At 29.5% G+C, this 8237-nt stretch overlaps 1 long non-coding RNA gene across 2 annotated transcripts; it reads left to right on the forward strand.

Moving 5' to 3' along the window:
* Positions 1-580: 580 nt before the first annotated feature.
* Positions 581-7690, forward strand: LOC121113817 (uncharacterized). Of its 2 annotated transcripts, none has more exons than XR_005863116.2 (3): positions 581-694; positions 2308-2941; positions 7355-7690. It is a non-coding gene; the product is annotated as an uncharacterized lncRNA (long non-coding RNA). The 2 variants fall into 2 exon arrangements; XR_011779046.1 differs by lacking the exon at positions 7355-7690 and adding an exon at positions 3222-3710.
* The last annotated feature ends 547 nt before the right edge of the window (positions 7691-8237 follow it).

Genomic DNA, 8237 nt, shown 5'->3' on the forward strand with positions numbered 1-8237 from the left:
GATCAATCAAAATCGAATTTTAACTACTAGACTACTCCAGAACGAATTATTTTGGCCTTACAAAATTAATAACGTTCTCAAACAAGTATTGGATTTCAAAACTGAAATCAATACTACTAATTACAACTGATTCGTTATTATATGGCATTTTTTCTTTCTCTTTTGGAAGGAAAGATTAGGAAATAATATATATGATAATAGCAGATTACAAATCCTTGCAAATTTTGAGTTTTTTTCGTTTTATTTATAAGAATAGATTTTCTTAGTCAAAAGGTACAATATGCGTTCTTTATATTATATGTATACTTTTTAAATGCCGAATACAATGTATGTATTTTTTTAGATCTATTGAGAAGGTCTATAAATAAACGTTTATGTATATTCCATGTTATAGTTTTAAATAAGGCAAACAAGAACTCTTCAAAAAGTGAGTGTGTGTCGGGTTTTTTTGTTTTCATTTCTGTTTGTCACATAAAAATCAGTTTATCTATCTTTATTTTAATACATTTCGACTATCTTTTTGTATATGTATATGTAGTATTCAAATAATACTTGTATCTTTTATTATTTCTATAATACAGTCGGAAAAGATAAGTTCCATTGTTTCTAATTGTTAAAATTGTTACAATGAAAGATATAACTAAGAAGTAACTACAGTCGCCGAGAGATATAAATGAGACCCATATTGTCCCAGGTCAGTCTACATATATGTAACATTTCTTTGAGTTCGTCTCTTTTTCCTTTTTGACATTAAGAGTTATACTCTTTTTTAATGAGTCAACGTCTTATTAGAATTAATAGTTAAGAAACGTATCGGTCTCAAAGTTTTAACGTCAAAGTCCGGTCACATTCGGTATATTAAGGCAAAAATGTACACTTATTCCCCTGATAATAATTGCACACTAAAACATGAATTTATCGTTTATGTAATATGTGAATTACTTGTTTGGACAGTTACATATATTGTATACGAGGTGTATTCAAACAGTAAGGTGACTTTACAAATTTTTGCAAGCAACATATATTTAGTCTGCTAGATTTTTGTATGTTAATACATTCGAAAAAGAACATATAATTATTATTTAAGGCTATATAATATGTTTAGTGTCCTTTTTGAGAGGCAAAATGGTTAGAAGTATTTTTGATTAAAGAATTTTGCTTAAAAAATGAAATTAAGTGCTCAGAAAACACTTGAAATGGTGACAGTGGCATACAGTGAAACTGTTCTGAGTAAAAAAAAAATGTATATAAGAGACACAAACTCTTCCAAAATGTCTGGGATGATGCCAATGTCAAGCCTCGCTCTGGACGCCCAAGCACGTTGAAAAGATTGAAACACTGAAGAAAATTGCTGAGGATATTGACATATCCGTTGGCTCTTGCCATCTATATTTTTGAATTTTTTGGGCATGAGACAAGTGTCAGAGAAGTTTATTCCGAAACTGCTTAATTTTTGAGAAAAATAATCATTGCATGAGCACCGCTACAGAGCTGTTGACAGACATCAATGAATATCCTGATTTACTCAAAACGGCTATAACTGGTGACGAATCATAGTTACATGGCCATGATATCGAAACCAAAGCCCAATCGTCGAAATGGAAGAGCCCAGGACGTATAACAAAAAATCGCCGAACACGCAAAATACTTCTAACCATTATGCCTCTCACAAACAAACTAAACATATTATATGGCTTAAAACAAATAAATATATGCTCTTTTTCGAGTGTACGAACATAAAAATCTAGCATGCCAAATATACATAGACTGCGAAATTTGAAAAGCTACCTTACTTTTTGAGCACGCCTCGTATAATAAGGATTTGGAATTATAGTCTTAGAAATTGAGGCTTCAAGCTATGCTTCATTTTTGTTAATATTTTTCCTATATCAAAACTAAGTGTATTTAGATCATTGAAAAAGATCCTTAGTCGAAGGGATGTGGTCATTGTTTCTAGGACACTTTGCCGAAAAAATTAATAAATATATTTGAAGATGATTCATAATGTAATACTATGTAATTAAGATTCTCATTTATGCTAATCCAATTTTTAAAGATAAAATGCGTAATTACTCGCCACGAATTGCACTGATTAAGTTTGATTAATTAATACTTAATTCATTTCATTATGAATTTGCTTCAATAATTTGCTCTAACTTCTAATAGAACCGTCGTAACAAAAATCATGACAATCGCACCAATAAATTACGATATTACCTCGCTTACACAAAATATAGAGTGTATCTTGTCGTCAGCTATCAATGTTTGGATGTCTTGTGTGATTATTTATCGTATTTCGTTTTCCAGGTACTTTTGCTCCTTGAATGGTATAAATTTCTCATTCACATCTCCATAATTATAGAGTCAGAGAATAAAATTAGTTAATGGACACATAATCATTTCAATAGCTACATAGCATTGCAGCCCGAATCATCATCAAAAATATTCATTATTTTTTTGGCAATGTGTCCGTTTGACAAAATGGTTACTCAGCAGAGTGTCCGTGTACTATGTTAATTGTTTATAGCTCACTGCTTAACAAGATTCAACTCGAGTTCAATTGATAAACGACAATAACGCTAATAAGGGGAGAGATTTAAGCTGTTCATGAAAACCTACTTATTGTGAAAATACTTTTTTATTAATGAAAACCATGGACTTGAAACTTGGGACTCGAATCGATCACACAATCAAAGACACTAAACTTGACTTGTTTTCGAAAGCTAAGACTCGCAAATCGACTTGGATCCAAAAGTCATTTAAATTTATTATATTATAAAGTTATAAAGTACTGTTTCAAGTATATTTTATTTTCAGATGACTTGAAATTGAGCTCGAAAGAAATCCGAGGAACCCTTGAACTGGTCTCGATAAAAATATTCAAGGACTTATGATGAATTGTCCCACCTCTGAATCGAAAACCAATGCAATGGACATTTAAGTACTAAAAAATACTTATACCTTGGCTTTTATGACCTTAATAATAACCTTTATCTCTACATAAATTCATGTTAAAGTACAAATTTTACTTGATCTTGAAAAAAGTCTAGTCTTTTTTCTTTTTTTTCTTTAAAGATTAAAAACCCTCCACAAAGAAAGAAACTTTGATTCTCAACTCTTTTTCTTTCTTTCTTATTCTTTGAATGAATAATAAGAGAGATCAAAATACATAATATTATGTGTGTGTTATTTTTTATTTATTTTTTGATTAATTTCAATAGCTCTTTTGAAAAATGAAACTTCTTGAATTAAATCTACAGACAAATTTAAATAAGGAGCAACGGTATAAATAACGCAACAACACCAAGTGAATAACTTATTTTTCTTCTAGGTCTTATCAGTGCCTAACATCTTACAAGTATAATATGTACCTATACAGAAGAAAAAAGAAAGAATAAAGATTGTCTCCAATTTAAAAAAAATATATATATATCATCGTCCTTTAGACAATATACCTACATAAGTTCACGTACATTTCAGGGCTTACTACATATGTTTGTACTCCACATTGTGTGCTCTTTATCAAGGAAAATGATGAGGCTTGTCATAATATTTGATTTCTTATCTCCTTTAACTAAGGCTATTTTGGTCGTAGTTAGAACTAAGGAATAAATGATACTATTATTATTAATATGAAATTAAAGAAAATCTTTTCTTGTCAATTAATTTGACAAAAGTTACTTTGAAAAATATATACCTTTACACGTTTACCACGGTGTTACCTTGCTAACAAAAAAATATCGTATGTATTTGGTTGTCAGCTGTCGATTCATACATCTCACTTGATACTTCATGTCCATTTCATAATTTATTCTTTTTAAAAAATAAAAATAAGTAATAAGCTGTTTTAAACTAAAACTCCGATTTCCAAAAGGACATCATTACCGAACTAATTCGATCACTCAAAAAAGTTTGGTCTGGATCGGTCACATAATATAATTCGGCTTAAATCGGTCTCATTAAAAACCCTCACTCTTTATTGGTTTAATTTAAAATTTGGTTAAGGCTCTAGACCAATTTTATAGATGAATTGTTGATGACGTTATAAATGCTTCCAAATTATGAATATCAGCAGGGCATATCGAGTTTAAATTGTTTCATATATAAATCCAACTAGGTATAATCGATCCAGACCTTAGATCGAATAATTTGGTCCGTGATTTAATTTATGTTTGTAAAATTAAAATAAATATCGGCCCGAATTGGTCTAAAAAGGATCCCTCAAGGATGAATCCGGAAAAAACCGAAAATCAATCCCCCAAAAAAAAAAAAAAAGTTAAGGATTTTCTGTTTTTTTATAGGAAAATTGTTTATTTAATTTTTTTTTTCAAGAAGTTAAAGTATGAAAATTGTTAAATGGTTGAAATTTTTTTCCTAACCAATTAATACTTGAATTTTTTGATCAAAAATATTACATTAGAAATTAAATTTTTGAAATTTTTTTGAGACCAACTACGATTTTTGAAATCATTTTACCAAAAATTTAATATTTGAATGTTTATTTTTTTAAAAATATTTTTCGTGAACAGCTATGGATTTTGGAAATTTTTCTCCAAAACTTTTTGAGAATAGCAATGAGTTTTTGGATTTTTTTGTAAATAGTTGTGAATATTTGAAAAATTTTTAAATATGAAGTTGTACATTTGAAATTTTTCCAAAATTTTATATTTGAATTTAAATAATGTCTATGGCTCTGATAGGAAAATTACATTTTTTAACTAATATTTTAAATATTAAAGAATTATCATATGGAATTTTTTACTATAATCGCATTGTATTCGGCATCGGGATGTTTTTGGAATTGTCCCATCACTTGTAAATAGTTAGCCAATTCTTCCTAACTGTAGAATTAATCTTCATATAATAGTATATCAATGCTTACAGCTTAACAAGATATAATTCACATCGGCGTTCAAAACATTAATAACCTCGTCTTTTACAACTTTTATTATTTTCGAAGGCCTAGATGGATTGGACAAATAATATATTTTCATTATCGTGAGTTACCAATTCACTAACATCGGTCTAGTATTTTACGCATCTTATCCAAGCTGCAAACCATATTGATTTAAATGAAAGACCTGAATAGAAACCGACAACATTTTACGTAATGATAGTGTTACTACTAGTCAGTCCTTACTTTTTGTGGAACTTTGTGCAAATAAATTGCACGGGCACAAATCTCAATCTGGGTAGGGATAAGAATGATAATTGAAGCCGGGGCTTTTTAGAATTTTTCACTTGCAAATAACTGAGAATATAATACACGTAAGATAATCCCTAATATAGTTGTTAAACTGTTTAATTATATTTGAAATAAAAGCAAAAAGAAATCATAATACGCATATTTTATTTTTAACTTACAAACTGTTTTTATGTCTTCAATTAATGCAACGGATTTTCTTTCTTTCTCTCTCCTTCATAGGTAGAGTGTAATTTAATTATTTAGTGATTTGACTTTATGTAGAGTTGATCTGGTATTTTCATCAGTGGGATATGCACCCTCCTTCCTTCCTATATCCATATCTCTTAATTATATTATGATCAAAATAAAAGATCTGATTAGCCCGTGTTATTATTATTGAGTTTGCTTGAAATTATCTCATTATTGTCATACTGTGAAGTCGGACGGTTAACTACGTAGATAACTGCTCCTATTATTATTTTTTCTTATCTTTGATATTAGGTATCTATGTAGATTGTAGGTATGTTGGGGGTACATGAATGTAACTGATAGTGATCCAAACAAATGGAAAATGGAATTGAGAGAGTAAAAAAACTGTTGCTCAAAATTCAAATTAGATATCTACACCTTAAAAAATAATATTTAATTTTGTACTTTTTTCTGTCAAGATCGAATCCAGGAGGTTTTTTTAATAAATAAAGCAATGGAAATACTTTCTAAATGTGAACCGTCGATATTTCTAGAACATTTAGAATTTCCATTCAGAAACCGACCTAAAAAAGGAGATAGACCAATCCAAAACATGAAAAAAAAAGATTGGATTTTTGTTAAAATTTTCGAGTTTGATTGAGTAGTAGTTTCTGAGTTTTGTTTCAAGACAAGTTTTTGTTAGGATAATACACGAATTTTTTAAGCTCTATCGAGTTTGATTATTTTTAAATTATCACATATGTAATGTGGTTTTTTCTTTTTAGTACATAGATCAACTTTTGTTTTAACAAGAAAGGAGCGTCTGCTGTTGTTTTTTACTATACTTTTTAGTGATACTAGAAATATATATGTATAATACAATTTTTTTTAGCTGTATTCGTCAGATCATTGTACTGGCTCTCCTGGAAAAGTATTTACTACGTCAATAGATAATTGGTTTTGGGCAAAACTATTACATGCCAATGTAATTGAAATCCACCACTCCCAACTAAATCACCCCCCAAAGAAGGGTTAATATGAAGGAAAAAAAACAACCTGAGTAATTATTTAATATCACAAAATGACATTTAATCATTTTTTTCCATTAATGAACCAACACCTCTAATTTTGAATCACAGAATAATCTACTAAAGAGTTTCCACTTATTCTTGTAATTGAGCTCTTGCTGTTATTTAAAAATAGGCCGTAACTTCATTTAATAAAATTAATCATTTAAATCCGTATATATTTTAGTTAACGTCTAAAAGACTTTGAAAGTAAATATTCTTCTTGTAACACGAATGTTTGAAAAACTTTCATTCAACAGATTACCCAACACTCTCCCTAACTTCAACACCATTATTTAATTTTTTTAAATATGGAACAGTGGCCTTTGGCCCTAAGGATACAACCATGAAACACCTTATCACAATGCAAAGTCGTAAATACTGTTGTGTCCGTCCTTATTTATTCGGTCTGGTTCAGTCGAGTCTTAGGACCGGCCCTTTGTACAAAAAGTACTAGATCTGATTAAAAAAAAAAAATAAATAAATAAAGTTTAGTAATGTCATTTAAGACCGAACTTTATAAGTTTTAGGATTGATATGAAAGACTGAACTGGACTGGACCAAGATTGAACTGAACAAGACTGCATTCCTCAATCTCAAACAACGACCGACATAACACCAGTCGTAAATGAGTCCACCGTTTCCAAGACGAAATACAGTACTAGTCAATAAAAAATAACTCGAGTCCAGACTCAAATACGGAAAGTCTAAGTTAACAAATTATTAAACACAAATATATATTAGATACAATGAATTTTTAATTTTGATTGCAATAAAAAAATTAAGAATTGTTTGCCTAAGCTTTATATCAAATCATCATATATAATTAATTATATACTTACATATTCAAATGGGTTCAATTTTTAAATTATTAAGGATCTTTTTTTAAATAATGGTTTTCTCTCTTATTTAGCTGCAATTCGAAACAAGAAAAATCCATATTGCTTCACACTTAAATTATAGAAACTATAAGCATAGTTGAAGAGCAAGAGTATTTATACGACTCTGTGTCAAAATGACAGCTATTCCAAGACAACCCTAAACCCAAATGACAGCAACTATGATTCCACATGATTTTGAGTCTGAATCAAGCACAGTCTCGAGTATTACACCTCCGTTACCATGACTGTGTATCAACTTATCATCAAATCAACAGTTTTTATATAGTTGTTATTATATTTCAAAAGTGGTTATTTTTGTAAAAAATAAATTAATAATTGGATCAAGTTTATTTAATAAATTTGAATTGCAGGAAATTGAAACATTGAGCCTCATTTTCATTTCTATAAACAACTCAAAATAATTTGTATCTACAACTCCGTTAGTCACTTATGTAGGGTTCTGACTGCCCTTATATGCATCAGACCATATTATGTATGTAGATACAATTAAAGTTTAATTCAAGGAGCAATTTGCCTTTAGAGAGAGGAGGAGTTCCTTTAAAAGGAAAACGCCTGTACTCACTGGGCGCGGGGTTGTAATTAGATAATAGCCTTGTCCAGATAACATTATTAGGTACTATCACTTCCCACCCCCCTCAAAATAAATTGTGATTTAATGCTCTGATAGTTGAGTCAAGCGTACGCATATAATATCTATTAGGAAATATAATTTTTAGGGAAAAAGTCCATTAAAAGGTGTCACACCCACCCACTATGACCCAAGGAAAAATACCCATGTATAGTACGTCAATATAATTTATTATCTTCTTTGCTTTTTTACAACCTATAAGTTCAGTATTAATTTATTATTTTTTTCGTCCAAACCCATATTCATATTATACTCATATTAATTTA

This window comes from Lepeophtheirus salmonis, chromosome 2 (genome assembly GCF_016086655.4).
Source record: "Lepeophtheirus salmonis chromosome 2, UVic_Lsal_1.4, whole genome shotgun sequence".
Taxonomy (NCBI): domain Eukaryota; kingdom Metazoa; phylum Arthropoda; class Copepoda; order Siphonostomatoida; family Caligidae; genus Lepeophtheirus; species Lepeophtheirus salmonis.